The following is a 17,526-nucleotide window of genomic DNA, read 5'->3' on the forward strand; positions in this document are numbered from 1 at the left end:
GTGATTCAAATGAATTGTTAGAAAGTATTTGGAAAGATTTTAGTCAAGTTATTGGGGTATGCTTAGGAAATGGATTTTTCAGTGACTAGCGGCCGCTCTGGAATAGTTTCACTAAATTTGAGGGCATCTTGGGGCAAATTTGTGTGTTAAGTTGTAAAGTGTTTGCTTTGAAGGAATGAAGGAACAGATGAGAAAAATGCAGTTTGGAAGTTATGTATGAATTGATTTGGTAGGAGCTGATAAAAATAAAAGTTTTATTTAAGAGACTTTTGAATAGCCAAGTTGTGGAAGAAATTTATGAAGCTTGTTAGTATTAGAAAAGTAAATTTCTAAAGAGTAAAATGGAACGATGTTTCAGGGAAAAAATACAGCTTTTAGGTTAAAAACAAGTCACGGATAACTAGGATGAAAAAATTAAGATATGGAGAAGGAAGCGTAAGAGGAAGGATTATGGAAGACATTACTGAAATTTTTTTTTATTGTAAGCCTATGTTACTACAAGACTGTGTTCTGGCGTGTTGTGTTGGATAGTACTTTTGATGACTGGTTTTGTAAGGAAAGGGGCCATGGTTTGTAGGGGTGCGGATTTTTACCTAGGATCATTAAGCGTCTTTATTTCTTAAAAAACCCAGGAAGTAGGAATTCCGGTTCGGTGGGCTTTTGGAGCGGGCCGGATTGGATCAGTTGCTTAGGCTGGACTTCCCTGGCGCTCCGCTGGGCTGCGAGCGGAGCTGCAGCGCAGAGCTCTGCGGCTGTGGGCCCGAGCTTAGCCGAGCGGAGCCGGGTGGAGCCGAGCCCAGCCGAGCCAGGCCCAGTGGCGCTAGTGGGCCGCTGGGACCCGCGCGCGCTCTGGTTTCCTCTGGGGCACTCCATTAAGTGAGCAGGCCCTTGGTCCGCGCAGCCTGGGCCAGGGGAGGGTCTTTTGCTGAGTGTTCAAACAGACCTCCGCACGCGGCTCCCACGGCTTCCTTTTGTTGTGTTTGGGAGAGTGTGTGCGCGCAGGCGTGCGCCTGTGCCGGGAGGCGGTGGCGGAGTGCTGAGAGGCCGGCGCTGAGAGGCCGGCGCTTTTCGCTTTTCTGTGCGGCTGCTGGCATGCCTGGGCCTTGGCTGACGGTGGGGCCCCGGGGCCGCTGGACACTGAGTCTTCCGGTCGGCCTTGCAGCCCGCGGTGAGATGGGGAACTTTGTGAGTGCTCCTCAATGGCTAACAAGTGTCTGCCTGGCTAATGGACACCTTCCTCTCCCCACCAACTCTGTTCTTGCAAATCTTCTGTTGGACTGCGTTGTGTGTACAGTTTTAGGGTCTGTGAAAAGATCAGGCTGGTAACTTGGTCTGCTAGACAAGTAGTTTTCTACTTGGAATTAAGAGCAAAAAATGTATTCTTCTGTCCTTATATTGGCTGAGCTAGTAAAACCTCTAAGTCTGGTGATAGGAACTGTTCTAAGGCCGTTCCAGAATTAGGCTGTGGGGCAAATTTTGCTCTCCAGACTTTGTCAAGCACTTTTACAGTGCCGAGAAAGAAATACTTACATAGTAGATGAAAAGCTAAAGTTAGGAAATACAAAGTTGAAGCTCTTCTCCACTCCATAGCTTGAATTTAAAGGAGGCTTTTTGTCTTACATACTAATTATGACTTTTTCTGTTCACATAGAATTTTACAAAACAAGTATGGTGTGATTTGAAAGAAAAGATCTCTTATTAATTTTATAGAGGAAAATTGTAAAGGCACCACAGAATTTTGAAATTTCAAGTATGTTAAATATTGCTATAAAGAAAGTCCTATTCAGATTTTTTGATTTAATAAATCTAAAAATATGTTTGCAGTTGTCCTTTGGGTGTAGGAGGTAGTCCTGGGTTTCTCTGTGGGCAGATTTTCAGTATTGTCAGCATGATATGGGTGTAGAACCTTAACCTGAGTGAATAATTTGCTTGAGATTACCAGTCTGTTTTGCAGCTGGGAATAGACTCCGGGTCTCTTATTCCCAGTCTGGTGACCTATCCAAGAATAGACTAATGAAACTGGGTATTTGCCTGTTTGGAGGAAAATATGACCAAATTGGTTTTATAGTGTGTATTTAAGTAAGAGCTAAAAAGTGAACTTGGGAACGTTCAATTTTGTTTAAGTACTTAAATTTAACTGTAATTCTCTGTGCTGGATTGTTGTCCTTTCTTTTTTCGTAACTTTTTTTTTTTTTTTTTAGTTGTAGATGGACACAATACCTTTATTTCATTTATTTATTTTTATGTGGAGCTGAGTCCACCATGCGGCCAGCGCAATGGTTTCATTAATGAGGTTCTTGGCATAAAAGTTAGCTAGCAGAGATAGAAATAAAACACACAGACTCAGTTACCTTATTTCTATTGCGAGGTCCCAGACGGCTCCCCTCTCTGGTTCCCATCTCTAATACCCCCGGCAGGGCAGCAAGGATTACTTAGGGCTAGCAGGAGAGAGAAAGGGTGTAGCCTTTTATTGGGGAACAAGAGATTTAGGGGAGAATTCCATCCAATGAAGGTTGGGGGGGGGCTGCACTCCAAGGTCAGGGTCAGTGATTGGCCCCCCCCCCTCAGTGGTCAGTCACACCCCCACAGGGATGGGTTTTCTCATCAGGAGAGAGCCGGGAAGGCTCCCACACAGCCAGAGCGCCTCAGACCCTAACCGGGAGTCACGTGTCAGGATGGCTCCCCACAGCTGAGGATCCAGCCTAGGGCTTCACATGTGTGAAGCAAGCGCTCCACCGGTGAGCCACAACCCCAGCCCTGTTGGCCCTTTCTTTACAAGCATAAAGGACTTGAGAATATTCCTCAGTGTTACTTTAAATGGGATTTGTACCATATTTATGTTTGATTAAAATAGATGCTTATGGTATTTAAATTTTTTTTAGATGTTGATGGACCTTTATTTTATTCATTTATTTATATGTGGTGCTGAAAATTGAACCCAATGCCTCACATATGTTAGGCAAGTGCTGTACCACTGAGCCACAACCCCAGCCTGCTATGGTATTTAACTGTGGGTGGACGTTTTTCACGTGGATAATCACATTAATTAGAGAATGGCAAGTGACTTGAATGTTTAGCCTCCTTGAAAAATGCTAGGTAGAAGAGGAATAATGTTAACTTTATTAATCTCTATTTAAAACCTTTATTTTTTATTGAGGATGCTCAACAGCATACAGATAGAATAGCTGAATTTACTCCACACCTTTGTGGGCTGTTTCTCTCATTACTACATTGGCCTCACACAACATTTGGTTAAGGTTTATTAAGTTGGCCTCCTACAAAAGAGTACCTTGTCTTTTTTTAGTATCTGACATACAGTTGGACCTTTTTGTTTTGTTAGAAAATCATTCCCAGTGCTTTTCTTCCTATATCACAAAATAAAACAATCTTTCTTCATTTTCCCATTTTCAGAAAGCTCTGGAGTATTTTAATCTAATATAATGGTTCTCAAACCAGAGATGATTTTGGCAATATCTGGATACATTTTTGGTTTTCTTCCTGGGAGACTGTTTGCTTCTTATTGGTAAATGCTAAACATCCCATGGTGTTTGTGACAGCCTCTACAGAAAAGAAATAATTCTGTGTAAAATGTCGTAGTGCCTTTGTTGAGAAACCCTGACCTAAAATATTGAGAATAACATTCTTCCAAATGATTTAAACCTATGAAAATTATATAATTGATGTCTATATTGTATGTATTATAAATCTTTTCCTAAAATTTTGGTTAGAATGATCATGGGTCAGAAGTTCTAATGTATATTAGAACATTAGAGCACAGGATTTTGGAGTGGAAAGTATGACTCCTTTGGCTTATAGATGAGGAAACAATTTCATTTTTTAAAAAAAAATTTTATTTTCTTTTATTTTTTTGTTTTTAGATTTTTTTTAAATTTTGTTTTTTGTTTTTTGAGGAAACAATTTCAGAAAGATTGTGACTTGCTCAGATAATGAGAACTCAAGTCTTGTTATTTCAATTATTATGTAGTTTTAATTATTTAATTAAAGTTAATTGTAGTCTTATTACTGAGGGAAAGGTCATTGTATCATTTGTGCTTGATATATCATTAAGTTTAATCAAATTAAAAATTTTAAGTAATTGCACTGAGAAGTATTTTTTTTTTTTCTCTTTTTGGTACAGGGGATTGAAGCAAGGGGTGCTTAAATATTGAGCTATGTCCCTAGTCCTTTTTACCTTTAAATGTGGGGCAGGTTCTCGCTATGTTGCTGAAGGGCTGGTCAAATTGCTGAAGCTGGCCTAGAACTTGGGATTCTTCTGCCTCAGCCTCCCAGGCTGCTGGGATTGCAGGCGTGCACCATTATGCCTGGCTCTTTTTAGTGAATTATTTAGATTCACACATATTTGTTGAATTCTTCAGCATGGGATTAGTAGGCACTGTAAAGATTTTAGTATTTCTTTTTTATTTGCAATACTGGGGATTGAACCTAAGGGTCTTGGCACATGCTAGACAATTGCTTTGCTGCTGAGCCATATCTCCAGCCCCTATTTATTTATTTAGGTGCTGGGGATTGAACCTAGGCACACTTTATCACTGAACTACATCCATATCCCTTCTTTATTTTCTTATTTTTGAGACGGGATCTGACTGAGTTGCTTAGCATCTTGCTAAGTTGCTGAGGCTGGCCTCGAACTTCCGATCCTCCTGCCTCAGCCTTTCAAGTTGCTGGGATTACAGACGTGCACTGACACACCTTTGTCTAGCCCCCTTTCTAAATTTTAGTTTGAGACAGGGTCTAAGTTGCACAGAATGGCCTCCAATTTGCAATCCTCCTGCCTTAGCCTCTCTGCTTTCTAAGAAAATGTTAGAAAAATTTAAAAAGACCCCAGATAATTTTGAGGTAAAACAGTTTAAAGTTAATTAGAATAACTTAGGCAAAATTTTTGTCGTCGTTGAAAAAGATCTTGCTATGTTGGAACTCATGGGCTCAAGTGATCCTCCCACCTCAGCATCCCAAGTAGCCAAGATTATAGGAGTGTATGTGCACTCAGTTTAAGCAAAATTTCTAATGCAAAACCAACTGGAATTATTAAAACATGTTAAGGTATCTTGAACATATACATTTGTTCTGTTGTGTGAGGATTACTGTAATGGTGAATTATTGTACTGATTAAATCTTTCTAATATGGTCCCTTTGGTTAATTTTAGAAAAAGGTTTTGGAGCCTTTATGTGAAATATAATTGGATAAAATAGTACTGATATTTAGATGAAATATTTTCAAATTACCAAAGAAATGTATTGTCAGAGAAAGAAGATCTATGGGGGTTCTTTACATATTTAAAACATTTTTCTGTAGTGCCGCCTTTTAAAAGAATAAATAAAACAAAGGCAAAAACAATATTATCTGTATCCTTTCTATATTTTCTTATTTTTGTGACAGGATCTGACAGGGCAAACATTTCTTTAAAAGTTATTTAAGGGGCTGAGGCTGTAGCTCAGTGGTAGAGTGTTTGCCTCACAGGTGTGAGACCCTAGGTTTGATCCTCAGCACCACATAAAAATAAATAAATAATAAATTAATGATATTTTTTTGAAAAAAGTTATTTAAGAAGCTGGGCATAGTGGCACATGCCTTTAATCCCAGTTGCTCAGGAAGCTGAGGCAGGAAGATCATAAGTTCAAAGCCAGCCTCAGCAAAAGTGAGGGGCTAAGAAACTCAGCGAGACCCTGTCTCTAAATAAAATACAAAATAGGGATGGGGATGTGGCTCAGTGATTGAAGTGCCCCTAGGTTCAATCCTCAGTAACCCCCCCAAAAAAAAATTATATAAGAAATTTATAGAATTAAAATGCATGTTGGCAAAATAAAAATAAAACTAAGAGTTAATATTCTGGTGTGTGTGTGTGTGTATGTGTGTGTGCATGACTTTTTTTAATATTAATCTTTCATTATAGAAAAATTTATAGGAAAAAGAGAGTTGGCCTAGTTTCAATAGTTAGTAATTGTTGGCCAGTTTTGTTTCATTTATACTTTTCTATTTTATCCCCTCTCATCCCTCTCATTCCTCTCCTTCCTGTTTCTTGGCACCCTGTTCTGTTTTTTTTTTTTTTTTTTAGTTGTAGATGGACATGATACCACCTATCTATCTATTTATTTATTACACCACATTCTCAAAAAGAATTCTTTATGTAGTCTGTGTATAATCTTTGTTAGATATATAATTTTCAAACATTTTCTCTAAGTCTACAGATTATTTATATCTTAATAAAGTCTTTTGACATGGAAGCATTTTTAATTTTGTTGGAAGTCTGGTTTCTTTTCTTCTATGGGGCATGGTTTTATTGCCAAGTCCAGCAACACTTTGCTTAATGTTCTGAAAGGTTTCCTCTGTGTTGTCTTGTACAAATTCTATAGTTTTATGTTTTGCATTTAAATTATGATTCATTTTGAATTAATTTTTGAATATGATTGTGAGGTTTAGTACAAAAGTTTTTATTTTTATTTTTTATAGTTGTAGATGGACAGCATGCCTTTATTTTATTTGGTTATTTTTTGGTGATGCTGAGGATCAAACCCAGGGCCTCATAAGTGCTAGGCAAGTGCTTTAATACTCACCCCAGCCCCAGCCCCAAAAGCCTTTTTTTTTTTTTTGGCTTGTAGATATCCAGTTGCTCCAGCACTATTTGTTAAAAAAAAAATATACTATCTTTCCTCCATTGAATTGTTTTTTACCTTTTGTCAAAAATCAACGAAACACATTTGTGTTGGATTATTTTTGAATTCTCAGCTCTGTTCTATTGATCTGTCTTGTCTTTCAATCAGGACCATACTTTCTTGACTGTGATGGCTGGTTAATAATTCTTATTGGGTAGAGTATTCCTTCTACTCATTCTGACTTCTCTGCTTCCTTTGCCTTTTCATATGAATTTTAGAATAATCTTGATTATATTTGTAAAAATATCTTGCTGTGAGTGGATAGGAATTGAATAAGCCTGTAGTTTCATTTGGAATGAATTGTTATAGAGACTTTCAATCAGTGATCACTAGATATTTTTCCATTTACTTAGATCTTCTATATTATATGGAAACAAATTCCAAACAAGTTCCAGTTTCAGAATAGAATAAAGGTAAAGAACATCAAGCTGATGTCCCCTGCAGAATTTGGAGGACTGTTTTGATTAGTTGTTGGTGGGGACAAATCTCCACTTACTTCTTGGTGACCAGAAGTCACAGAATCTTCTGTGTTGATTGTTGTGGTGTGAGAATAGAGTAGAAAAACTCTCCTACAGACAGTTTTGATTTGCATGTCTCTGATGCCTAATGATGTTGAGCATCTTTTCATGTGTTTGGCTACTTGTCTTTGAGAAATATCTGTTCAGATCCTTTACCCATTTTAAAATTAGGTTGTCTTTTAATTGCTGGGTTGTTAAAGACATGTTTTGTTGTTATAAAAATACATGAGATGATTTACCCTCTTAAATTTAGGTGTACAGTATGGTATTTGCTATAAAAGCACAATGTTGTAGAACAGCTCGCTTTAGAAACTTTTCATTGTATATTACTGAAATTTTATATGCAATGGAACAACAAATGCTTATTTTTACCTCTCTTATCCCCTGGCAACCACTATTCTACTTTATGTTTCTGAGTGACTACTTTAGATAACCCGTATAAGTATAATCATGATGTATTTGCTTTTTTGTGAGCATAATGTTCTTAATTCATTCATGTTGAATTTCCCTTTTAAGGTGGAATAATATTTCATTTGTGTATTTGTGTATACAGGACATATATATTTACCTACTTATACATACACACACATACAGGAACACAGGAACCTTCATAAACTTTCTGTAGTGGCTATACTATTTTTAATTTCCATCAACAGTGCACAGATTTTCTCCACATGGTCACCAACTTTTTGTTTTTTACTTTTTTTTACTTTTTTGATAATGGGCATCCTAACATATGTGAGGTTCATTGTAGTGGTTTTTGATTTGGATTTCCCTATTGATAAGGGATGTTGAGCATTTTTCATGTCCCTGTTAGTTATTTGTTGTTTTTGGAAAACGTCTATTCGGGTCCTTTTCCCCTTTTTCCCTCTAGGTGCTGTGGCCTGAACCAAAGGCTTCTGACATGCTAAGCACTTGCTTTACCACTGACCTATACCTCCAGCCTGTCCTTTTTTAAATAAGGTTACAGTTTTGTTTGTTTTGTTTGTTTCTTCTTTGTTGCTACTGAGTTGTCGGAGTTCTTGTATATTTTGGGTATTAGCCTCTTCTAAGATGTATTTCCAGTATTCCGTAGGTTATTTTTTTAAGTCTGTTGATAATTTTCTGTGCTCTGCAGAAGACTTTTAGTTTGATGTAGTTCCCACTACTCTGTTTTTGCCTTTGTTGCCTTTTTGCCTTTGGTGTCATATCCAAGAAATCATTGCTGTTATGAAGCTTTTCTCATTATTATTTTCTAGATTTACAGTTGCAGCTTTTATATTTAAGGTGTGTGTGTGTGTGTGTATGTGTGTGTGTGTGTGTGTGTGTGTGTTTGGGTCCTGCTTATTGAATCTAAGGTGTCACACATCCTAAGCATGTATTCTACTTAATTACCCCCTCAAGCTGCTGGGGTTTTGATATGAGTTCCATTGAATCTATAGACTAATGTGGTGAAGTATTTTCATTTTAACTATTGATGTTTCTGATCTATTAATGCCAGATGTCTATTTATCTTGGTCTTTGTTAATTTCCTTTAATGATGTTTTGGAGTTTTCAGTATACAAGTCTTGTGTCTATTTTGTAACTTTATTGCGAAGTGCTTTTTTCTTTATGGTGGTATTATAAATGGCATTTTCTTAATTTCATTCTTGGATTGGTCATTGATAATGTATAGAAATATAATTGATGTATGTAGGCTAGGCCTGAGGGTGTATACCCATAATACCAGCTATTTGGAGGTTGAAGAAGAAGAATGACAAGTTTGAGGCCATAACTTTTATTTCATTTTCTTGCCTAATTTACTTTGCAAAATCACTATGATAGTGTTGACTGGATATAGCAGGAGCAGGCATCTTTTTTTTTTTTTCTCATCTTAAGGGGAAACATTCAGTGTTTCACTTTTAAGTGTGATGTTAACTCTGGACTTTTCATAGATGATCTTTATTAGGTTGAGGAAAGTCCTCTCCCTAGTGTTCTTTTTTTTTTTTTTTTTTTTTGTTAATTGTTTAAGGCTGTTGGTTTTCATCAAATGTTTTTCTGCATCCACTGAGGTGATCTGACAAAAGTACAGGTTTTTGTCCTTTGTTCTGTTGATATGGTAAATTACATTCATTGATTTTAAGATGTTAAACCAACCTGGCATTCCTACTTGGTTATGGTGCAAAATCTTTTATATATGTTGAGGATTTTTGCATCAATATTTTCTTCTGAAGTCTTTGTCTTGTTTTGTACTAGCAATACCTCATGAAGGGAATTGGAAATGCTCCTTCCTTAATTTTTGGGAAGAGTTTGTGAAAATTTGGTATTAATCCTTAATTAGGGCTGGGGATGTGGCTCAAGCGGTAGCGCACTCGCCTGGCATGCGTGCGGCCCGGGTTTGATCCTCAGCACCACATACCAACAAAGATGTTGTGTCCGCCGAGAACTAAAAAATAAATATTAAAAAAAAAATTCTCTCTCCTCTCTCATTCTCTTAAAAAAAAAAAAAAAAAATCCTTCATTAAATGTTTAGGATAAGCCCTCCATAGTGGTGCCTGCCTATAATCCCAGTGACTGAGGATGAGGAGGCTGAGGCACAAGGATCACAAACTTCAGGCTAGCCTGGGCAACTTAATGAGATACTTTGTATGAATGAATGAATGAATGAATAGAAAGTGCTGTGGATGTAACTCAGTGGTAGAGCACTCTTGGGTTCAATTGCTTATACTGCAAAAAAAAAAGTTTGATAGAATAATTCAACAGTGAAGCCATCTTGTCTAGGCCTTTCTTTTTTGGGGACTTATTAAATATAAAAACCCAGTTTTCATGGTTATAGGGCTACTTACAATATCTCTTTCATTTTGGTTGAGCTTTGGTAGTTTGGCCTTGAGAACTGGGGGTCAAATTTAAGAGTATAACAGTCATAGTATATTCCCTTATTATCCTTTTAATGAATGCAGGCTCTATATGGATATTTTTCTTTTAAAGAGAGAGAGAGAGAGAGAGAGAATTTTTAAAAAATATTTATTTATTTTTTAGTTTTCTGCGGACACAACATCTTTATTTGTATATGGTGCTGAGGATCGAACCCAGCGCCGCATGCATGCCAGGCAAGCTTGCTACCTCTTGAGCCACATCCCCAGCCCTATATGGATAATTTCTTATTTCATTCCTTCTATTATTTGTGTGCCCTCCCTCCCCCACCCCATAGTTAGTTTTGTTAGAGGTTTATAAATTGTTGTTTCTTTTTTTTCTCTGTTTTCCATTTTATTGATTTCTGCTCTGTTATTTCCTTCTACTTGCTTTGGGTTCATTTTGCCTTTTTTGTAGTTTCTTGTGGTAGATAATTATGTTGTTCGTAATTATTTCTAATGTAAGCATCTAGTGTAAGCATAAGTTTCCTTTTAACTGCTGTGTTAGTTGCATCCCACACATTTTGACTCTTTTTATTTTTGTCTTTATGTATATATTTTAAATTTTTTATTTTGAGGTTTCCTTGACCCATGGACTTTTTAGAAGTATGTTGTTTTATTTCTGCTTAGAAGTCTTTCTGCTACTTATTTCTAGTTTTAGTTAAACTTGGTCTAAGAATACATTATTATTTCTGATTTCAACAATTTTTTGAGATTCATTATATGCTCCAGGACATGGTCTGACTTGGGGAATGTTTCTATGGGAGTTTGGAAAAAATGTGAATTTTGCTTTGTCCAGTGAAGTATTGTGCATATGCCAATTTGACTTGATTGGTTGTGTAATCAAGGTAACCACTCTGCTTAAAACATATGCACGCGTGCGCACAGACACACACACACACACACACAGACACACAGACACACACACACACACACACACACACACCACATACACTGTGGGCTGGGCGTACAGCTCAGTGGTAGAGCATTTGCCTAGCATGTGAGAGGCACTGCATAAAAATAAATAAAATAAAGGTGTTGTGTTCATCTACAACTAAAAATAAAACAAAAAATAATGTTATGTCTTTTTTATTCATCTTATGTGGCCAAACTTGAATTTCTCAGAAGCAACATATAATTGGGCCATTAAAAAAGAAAAAAAAAAAAGGGTGCTGGGGATATAGCGCCTGTTGGTTGAGTGTTTGCCTCACATGTAGGAGGTGCAGGGTTCAATCCTCAAGCACCACAAAAACAAAACAAAGCAAAAAAGAACAAAAGAAAAACCTGGGGCTGGGGCTGTAGTTCAGTGGCAAGGCACTTGCACGTGGGGCACTGGGTTCCATCCTTAGCACCACATAAAAATAAGCAAATAAAAAATGTCTATCTACAACTACAAAAAAAACCCTGTTAATCTATCTTGTGATTGATTTATTAAGACTATTTACACATAAGGTAATTATTGATGTGTTAACATTTAAGCTTGCCATTTTATTGTATATTATTATTATTATTTTGTTTATTTCTCTAGTGTTTGTTACTATTTGCTTTGTTGGCTTCCTGTGGATTAATTGAATATTTCTTAGGATTTCATCTTGATTTATTTATAATTTAAAAAAAGGCTTTCTGTGAAATGATGTTCCTGGTGGTTGTTCTTTTTATTACAATATACATATGTCTTATCGAAGTCTATTTGTGTCAGTATTTTACCAGTTTAACTGAATTGTGAAAACCTCAATTTTTATTTTTTTTTATCTTTTACCTTCTTCAGTTTTAAATATAATTGTTAGTATCAGGTGGTATTATAAGTTTTGTTGGAATCATCAAATATTTACAAAACTAATGAAATTGAAAAGATAATCTCTCTTTTTTAATACCTGTATTCATACTTTTTGTTTTTTCTTCCTTCCTGATACTCCAAGGTTTTTGCCTTAATTATTTCTTTTCTGTTCAGAAAAATTTCTTCAGCCAATCTTTGTGGGTAAGTCTTTTAGCAATATATTCTTTTTAGTTTTTCATCTTTTGAGATTTTTTTTTTCAACCCTTATTCCTGATGTGTACATTAACTGGGTATAGAATTCCTGGTAGACAGTTATTACCACTCCCTGCCAACCTCCACTGTGTGAAAAATTCTGCACCACTTTTATTTTTGGCCTTTCTGGTTTCAGTTGAGAAATCTTGCTGTCATTTGAATTGGTGTTCCATTATGGGTAAAGTATCATTTTTCTCTGGCTGCTTTCAAGGTTTTTTCTTTGTTTTTAGTTTTTGAACATTTAATTATGATATGTCAGTGTAGATCCTCCCTCCCTCTACCCAACGCTGGGGTTCAAAATCAGAACCTCAACACATGCTGCTGCTGAGCTGTACGCCTGTTTCTTAGTGTGGATTATAAGTTTATCTTTTTTGGGATTTGTTCACCTTTTTGATTTGCAAGTTAGTACTTGCTGAATTTGGAAAGATTTTAGCCATTATTTCTCCAAATACCATATCAGCTCTGCTCTCTTTCTGGGACTTTGATAACATGGATTGTTATTTGTTATTGCCTGACAGTTTAAGACTTTTTGTTTTTTCCTGTTTTCACTGTTGTTTCGATTAAGTGAATTTTAATTTTCTGTTCTCAAGTTCAGTGTGTTCTCTTCCGTGTTATTTCTATGTGTGTGTTGAGCCCATCTAGCAAGTTTTAAAAATCTGTTATTGTATTTTTTAATTCCATAATTTTCTTTTGCTTCTTTTCTTTCTTGGCTGAGATTTTTCATTTTTTTTACTTGTATCAGAAGAATGTTTAATTGACCACTGAAACATTTTTATGATGACTGCTTTAAAATCTGTATCAGCTGATATCTGATTCATATCCGATTCATCTATATTGCCCTTAGTTGTTTTTTCTTACATTGTAATTTTCTTGAGTGTTTTTGTTTATTATGTTAGGAAGCTCTGGGTCCTATTTAATTTTTTAAATTAATAATTATTATTATTATTTAACTTCAGCAGGCAGTTACTGTCTTGGCTCACTTTTGAGGTTTGTGGTTTCAGTGGTGGTGTACTTACTTTTTAGACTTTGTAGTCTGCTCAATTTGTCTGATTTGTTGGGATCCAGATGTTCCCTTCTGGTGCTGCCTGAGGAACAGGAGGAGGTTTCCTCTGCTAGGTTTTTGGTTGTGTTCAGGTAGAAGAGGATTTTGGTGGGATCCCCACCTGTTTATCCCCCACTTCTCTTCTCTCCTTCCCCAGTGTCTTTGGTTAAGGGAGAAGAGTCTTGGTTTCAATTGAGCCACTTGCTATGACTGAGTCATTTGGTTTTGCCTACTTGCTTCTGTATCTGTAGTCAGAAAATAGGCATCTCAAGCCAAGTAGAGGAGAGTACTTCATGTTGCCTGTTTTTGCTGGGCTTCCAGTTCATTTCCTTTACCTGGTGTTGTCAGAGAGATCCCTGTTGGATTTGGGGAAGGAATATGACTTTCTTGTCTGCTTTCTGAGCTAGGTTGGTGAATAGGGAATGCCATGTCTGGGTTGCCTTCTGTTGGGTGTAGGGACATACAATATCCTTCTGTTTTTTTTTGTTTCTTCAGTCCTGGGGTCCCAATTTGGTTTACTGCTTTAATATCTTTCAGAGGTTTTCTTTGGTTATTCCTTGTTTTATTTCTGTGGTTGGTTTATAGCTGTGCTTCGTGAGGGGGGTCAGAGAACATTAAATCTTAGGCCATTTTATCTGTGCTGCAACTTCAAGTTCATTAATTTTTGTTAACCTCATCAATTTCATGCAATGGATTGTTTCAGCATTGAAAATACCGGTACAATCATACACTTACTGTATAGTAATGCCTCGAGTCACTGAGGGACCACATAGATGATAGTGGTCTTCTAAGATTATATCACTTAATAACATTGTAGCTATCTTAGTTTGTGTAAGTATATTGTTTGCATAAAAATGAAATCACCTAAGATATTTCTCAGAATGTTTCCCCTGTCATTAAGAGGAACATGACTGTATATTTGCTTTGTGATCTTTTAAGCATTATGTAAATGTGTGCTTCAGTTATAAGCTACAGTATTTGATGATGCCTACTAGGAAGTTTTTTGAGGTCAGTCATATCCAGTTCAAGAGGGTGCTAAGAAATAGATACATATTTTACTATGCATCTATTTCATAAACGGTTTTGAATTCTGCACTCAAAGATATTTTTAAGAGATTACTTTTATTTATGATGTTTATTTCAGTAATATGTAAAAGTATTTTAATACCATTAAGCATTTTCAAAACAAGTTTGAAAGTCTTAACAGCATGCAATCAATGTTACTAATTCATAGATTGAAAAAGAGGAAATGTCCTGCTTCTATATTCCCTGGTTTTCTAAATGAGAATGAATTGGCCCCAAAAAAGAAAATGTTCGTTTTACATTAGTAGAAACTAGTGTTTCTAAGTGATGAGTTAACTTGATAAATCATCCTTCACCATTAAAAAAAGATATAACTCACCAATAAATATTTGTCACGAGTTATTCAGACTTAATACACTTACTGGAATTTTGGATAAATCACTGGGTTCCTTTTCAGTTATTTCTTGAGGTTTTCTCTGATTGACTCTTATGACAGTTCTCAATTTCCTAATTAGATTAAAAATGATTTCATTAGGTTAGGACTGTGCCATTTCTTTTATATGTGGACACATTTCTATCTTGTGATTGGTGCCTAGCATAATTCCTGGCATGTTTTCTAGACAGAGTTGATAATGATGATTAACTTTGGCATTGAATAAAATGAAAATTGTGAAAAGATGAACTGGAAATAGAATATGACATTTTGGGACTCATATAAGATTTAAAATAAGCATATTTAACTATTATATATTAAAATTAATAATTTCATTTTCTTTTGACTTTCAATAGTATTTTTAGTCATAAATGAACATAATACTTTTATTTATTTATATGTGGTGCTGAGGATTGAGCCCAGTGCCTTACACATTAGGCAAGTGCTGTACTACTGAGCCACCACCCCAGGCCTGATTTTCAATAGTATTATCTATCTATCTATCTATCTATCTATCTATCTATTTATTTATTTTATAGCAGAATGCATTTTTTAAAAAAATATCTTTTAGTTGTAGATGGACATAATATCTTTATTTTTATGTGGTGCTGAGAATTGAACCCAGTGCCTCATACTTATTAGGCAAGCGCTCTACCACTGAGCCACAATCCCAGTCCCACAGAATGCATTTTGACATATTGTACACAAATGGAGCACAACTTGTCATTCTCTGGCTATACATGGTGCAGAGTCACTCCAGTAGTGTTATCATACATATACATAGGGTAATAATGTCTGTCTCATTCTGCTCTCCTTCCCATCCCCACAGCCCCACCCCTTCCCTCACTTTCCTCTACACAAACCAAAGTTCCTTTATTCTTTCCTATCCCCTCCACCCCCCAAACATGGATCAGCATCTACTCATCAGAGAAAACATTCGGCTTTTGGGTTTGGGGATTGGCTTATTTCTCTTAGTATGATATTCTCTAATTCCAACCATTTATCTGCAAATGCGATAGTTTTCATTCTTCTTTAAGGCTGAGCCATATTCCACTGTGTATATGTACCACATTCTCTTTATCTATTCATCTGTTGAAGGGCATCTAGGTTGATTCCATAGTTTAGCTATTGTGAATTGAGCTTCTATAAACATTGATGTGGCTGTGTCACAGTAGTATGCTGATTTTAAGTCCTTTGGGTATAAACTGAGGAGTGGGAAAGCTGTGTCAAAGGAGTGGATCCATTCCAAGTTTTCTGAAGTGTCTCTACACTGCTTTCCATAGTGGTTGCACCAACTTGCAGTCCTACCAGCAATGTATGAGTGTGCCTTTTCCCGCACATCACATCCTTGGCAGCCCTTATTATTGCTTATGTTCTTGATAATTGCCATTTTGACTGGAGTGAGGTGAAATCTTAAGAGTAGTTTTGATTTGCGTTTCTCTAATTGTGAGAGATGATGGACCTTTTTCCATATGTTTGTTGATCGGATTATTTCTTCTGTGAAGTGTCTGTTCAGTTCCTTAGCCCATTTATTGATTGGGTTATTTGGTTTTTGGTGTTAAGTTTTTTGAGTTCTTTATATATCCTGGACGATTAGTTCTCTGAAGTGTGTGTGGTAAAGATGTTCTCCCGTTCTGTAGGTTCTCTCATGATGTTATTGTTGCCTTTGCTGAAAATCAACTTTTTAGTTTGAATCCTTTTAGTTTATGGTGTTTTTTTTTAGAACAACCCAGCAAGATAAAATTCCAGTTTGTTGTTGGACAACGTTGTTTCACACATAGATCAAACAGGCCAAAAAAAAAATAAATAAATAAACAACAACTTCATAGACAAAAAAAGGAAAAAAAAAACAAACCTTTTTATCTTTGGCCTAGTTTATTGATTCTTGATTTTACTTTTTGCGCTTTAGGAGTCTTGTTCAGGAAGACAGGTCCTAAACCAACATGATGAAGATTTGGTCCTACTTTTTCTTCTATTAGGCGCAGGGTCATTGTTCTAGTGTGTGACTGAGTCTTTGATCTGCTTTGAGTTGATTTTTTTACATACGGTTTCAAGTTTTCCCAGCATCACTTGATGAATAGACTATCTTTTCTCAATGTATATTTTTGGTGCCTTTGTCCAGTATGAGATGATCGTATTTATGTGGGTTTGTCTCTGTGTCTTCTATTTTGTACTGTTGGTCTACATGTCTATTTTAGTACCAATACCATGTCGTTTTTGTTACTATTGCTCTGTAGTATAGTTTAAGGTCTGGTATTGTGATGCCTCCTGCTTCACTGTTCTTGCTGAGGATTGCTTTGGCTATTCTGAGTCTCTTATTTTTCCAAATGAATTTTATGATTGCTTTTCTAGTTTTATGAAGAATGTCATGGAATTTTAATAGAAATTGTATTAAATCTGTATAACAGTTTTGGTAGTATGGCCATTTTGACTATTATTAATTCTGCCTATCCAAGAGCATGGGAGATCTTTTCATCTTCTAAGATCTTCTTCATTTTCTTTCTTCAGTGTTCTGTAGTTTTCATTGTAGAGGTTTTTCACCTTTTTTGTTAGATTGCTTCTTAAGTTTTTTTTTTTTTTGAGGCTATTGTGAATCCTGTGGTTTTCTTAATTTCTCTTGCATTGGATTCATTCCTTATGTATAGAAATGCATTTATTTATGGGTATTGATTTTGTATCCTGCTACTTCGCTGAAATCATTTATTAGTTTTAGAAGTTTTCTGGTGGAATTTTTTGGATCTTCTAAATATGGAATCATGTCATCAGCAAATACTGATAGTTTCTTTTCCCTTTAATTTCTTTTGTCTCTCTGATTGTTCTAGCTCGAGTTTGAAAGTCTGTGTTGAATAGAAGTGGTAAAACAGAGTATCCCTGTCTTTTTCCAATTTTTAGAGGGAATGCTTTCAATTTTTCTCCATTTAGAATGATGCTGGTCTTGG

The 17,526-nt window shown here is 36.0% G+C and overlaps 1 protein-coding gene across 18 annotated transcripts in view; it reads left to right on the forward strand.

The window, feature by feature from the left end:
• Positions 1-17,526, forward strand: part of Znf148 (zinc finger protein 148) — a 146,140-nt gene that overhangs the window by 14,593 nt on the left and 114,021 nt on the right. The window contains exon 1 of one of the 18 annotated variants that reach the window (XM_078044050.1): positions 1,150-1,168. The exons of the other annotated variants lie outside the window; for them this stretch is intronic. The gene's annotated coding sequence lies outside the window, so the exon portion shown is untranslated. Of the gene's footprint in view, positions 1-1,149; positions 1,169-17,526 lie in introns of those variants that run through there. 18 annotated transcript variants of the gene reach the window in all.

This window comes from Ictidomys tridecemlineatus, chromosome 3, assembly GCF_052094955.1.
Source record: "Ictidomys tridecemlineatus isolate mIctTri1 chromosome 3, mIctTri1.hap1, whole genome shotgun sequence".
NCBI lineage: Eukaryota > Metazoa > Chordata > Mammalia > Rodentia > Sciuridae > Ictidomys > Ictidomys tridecemlineatus.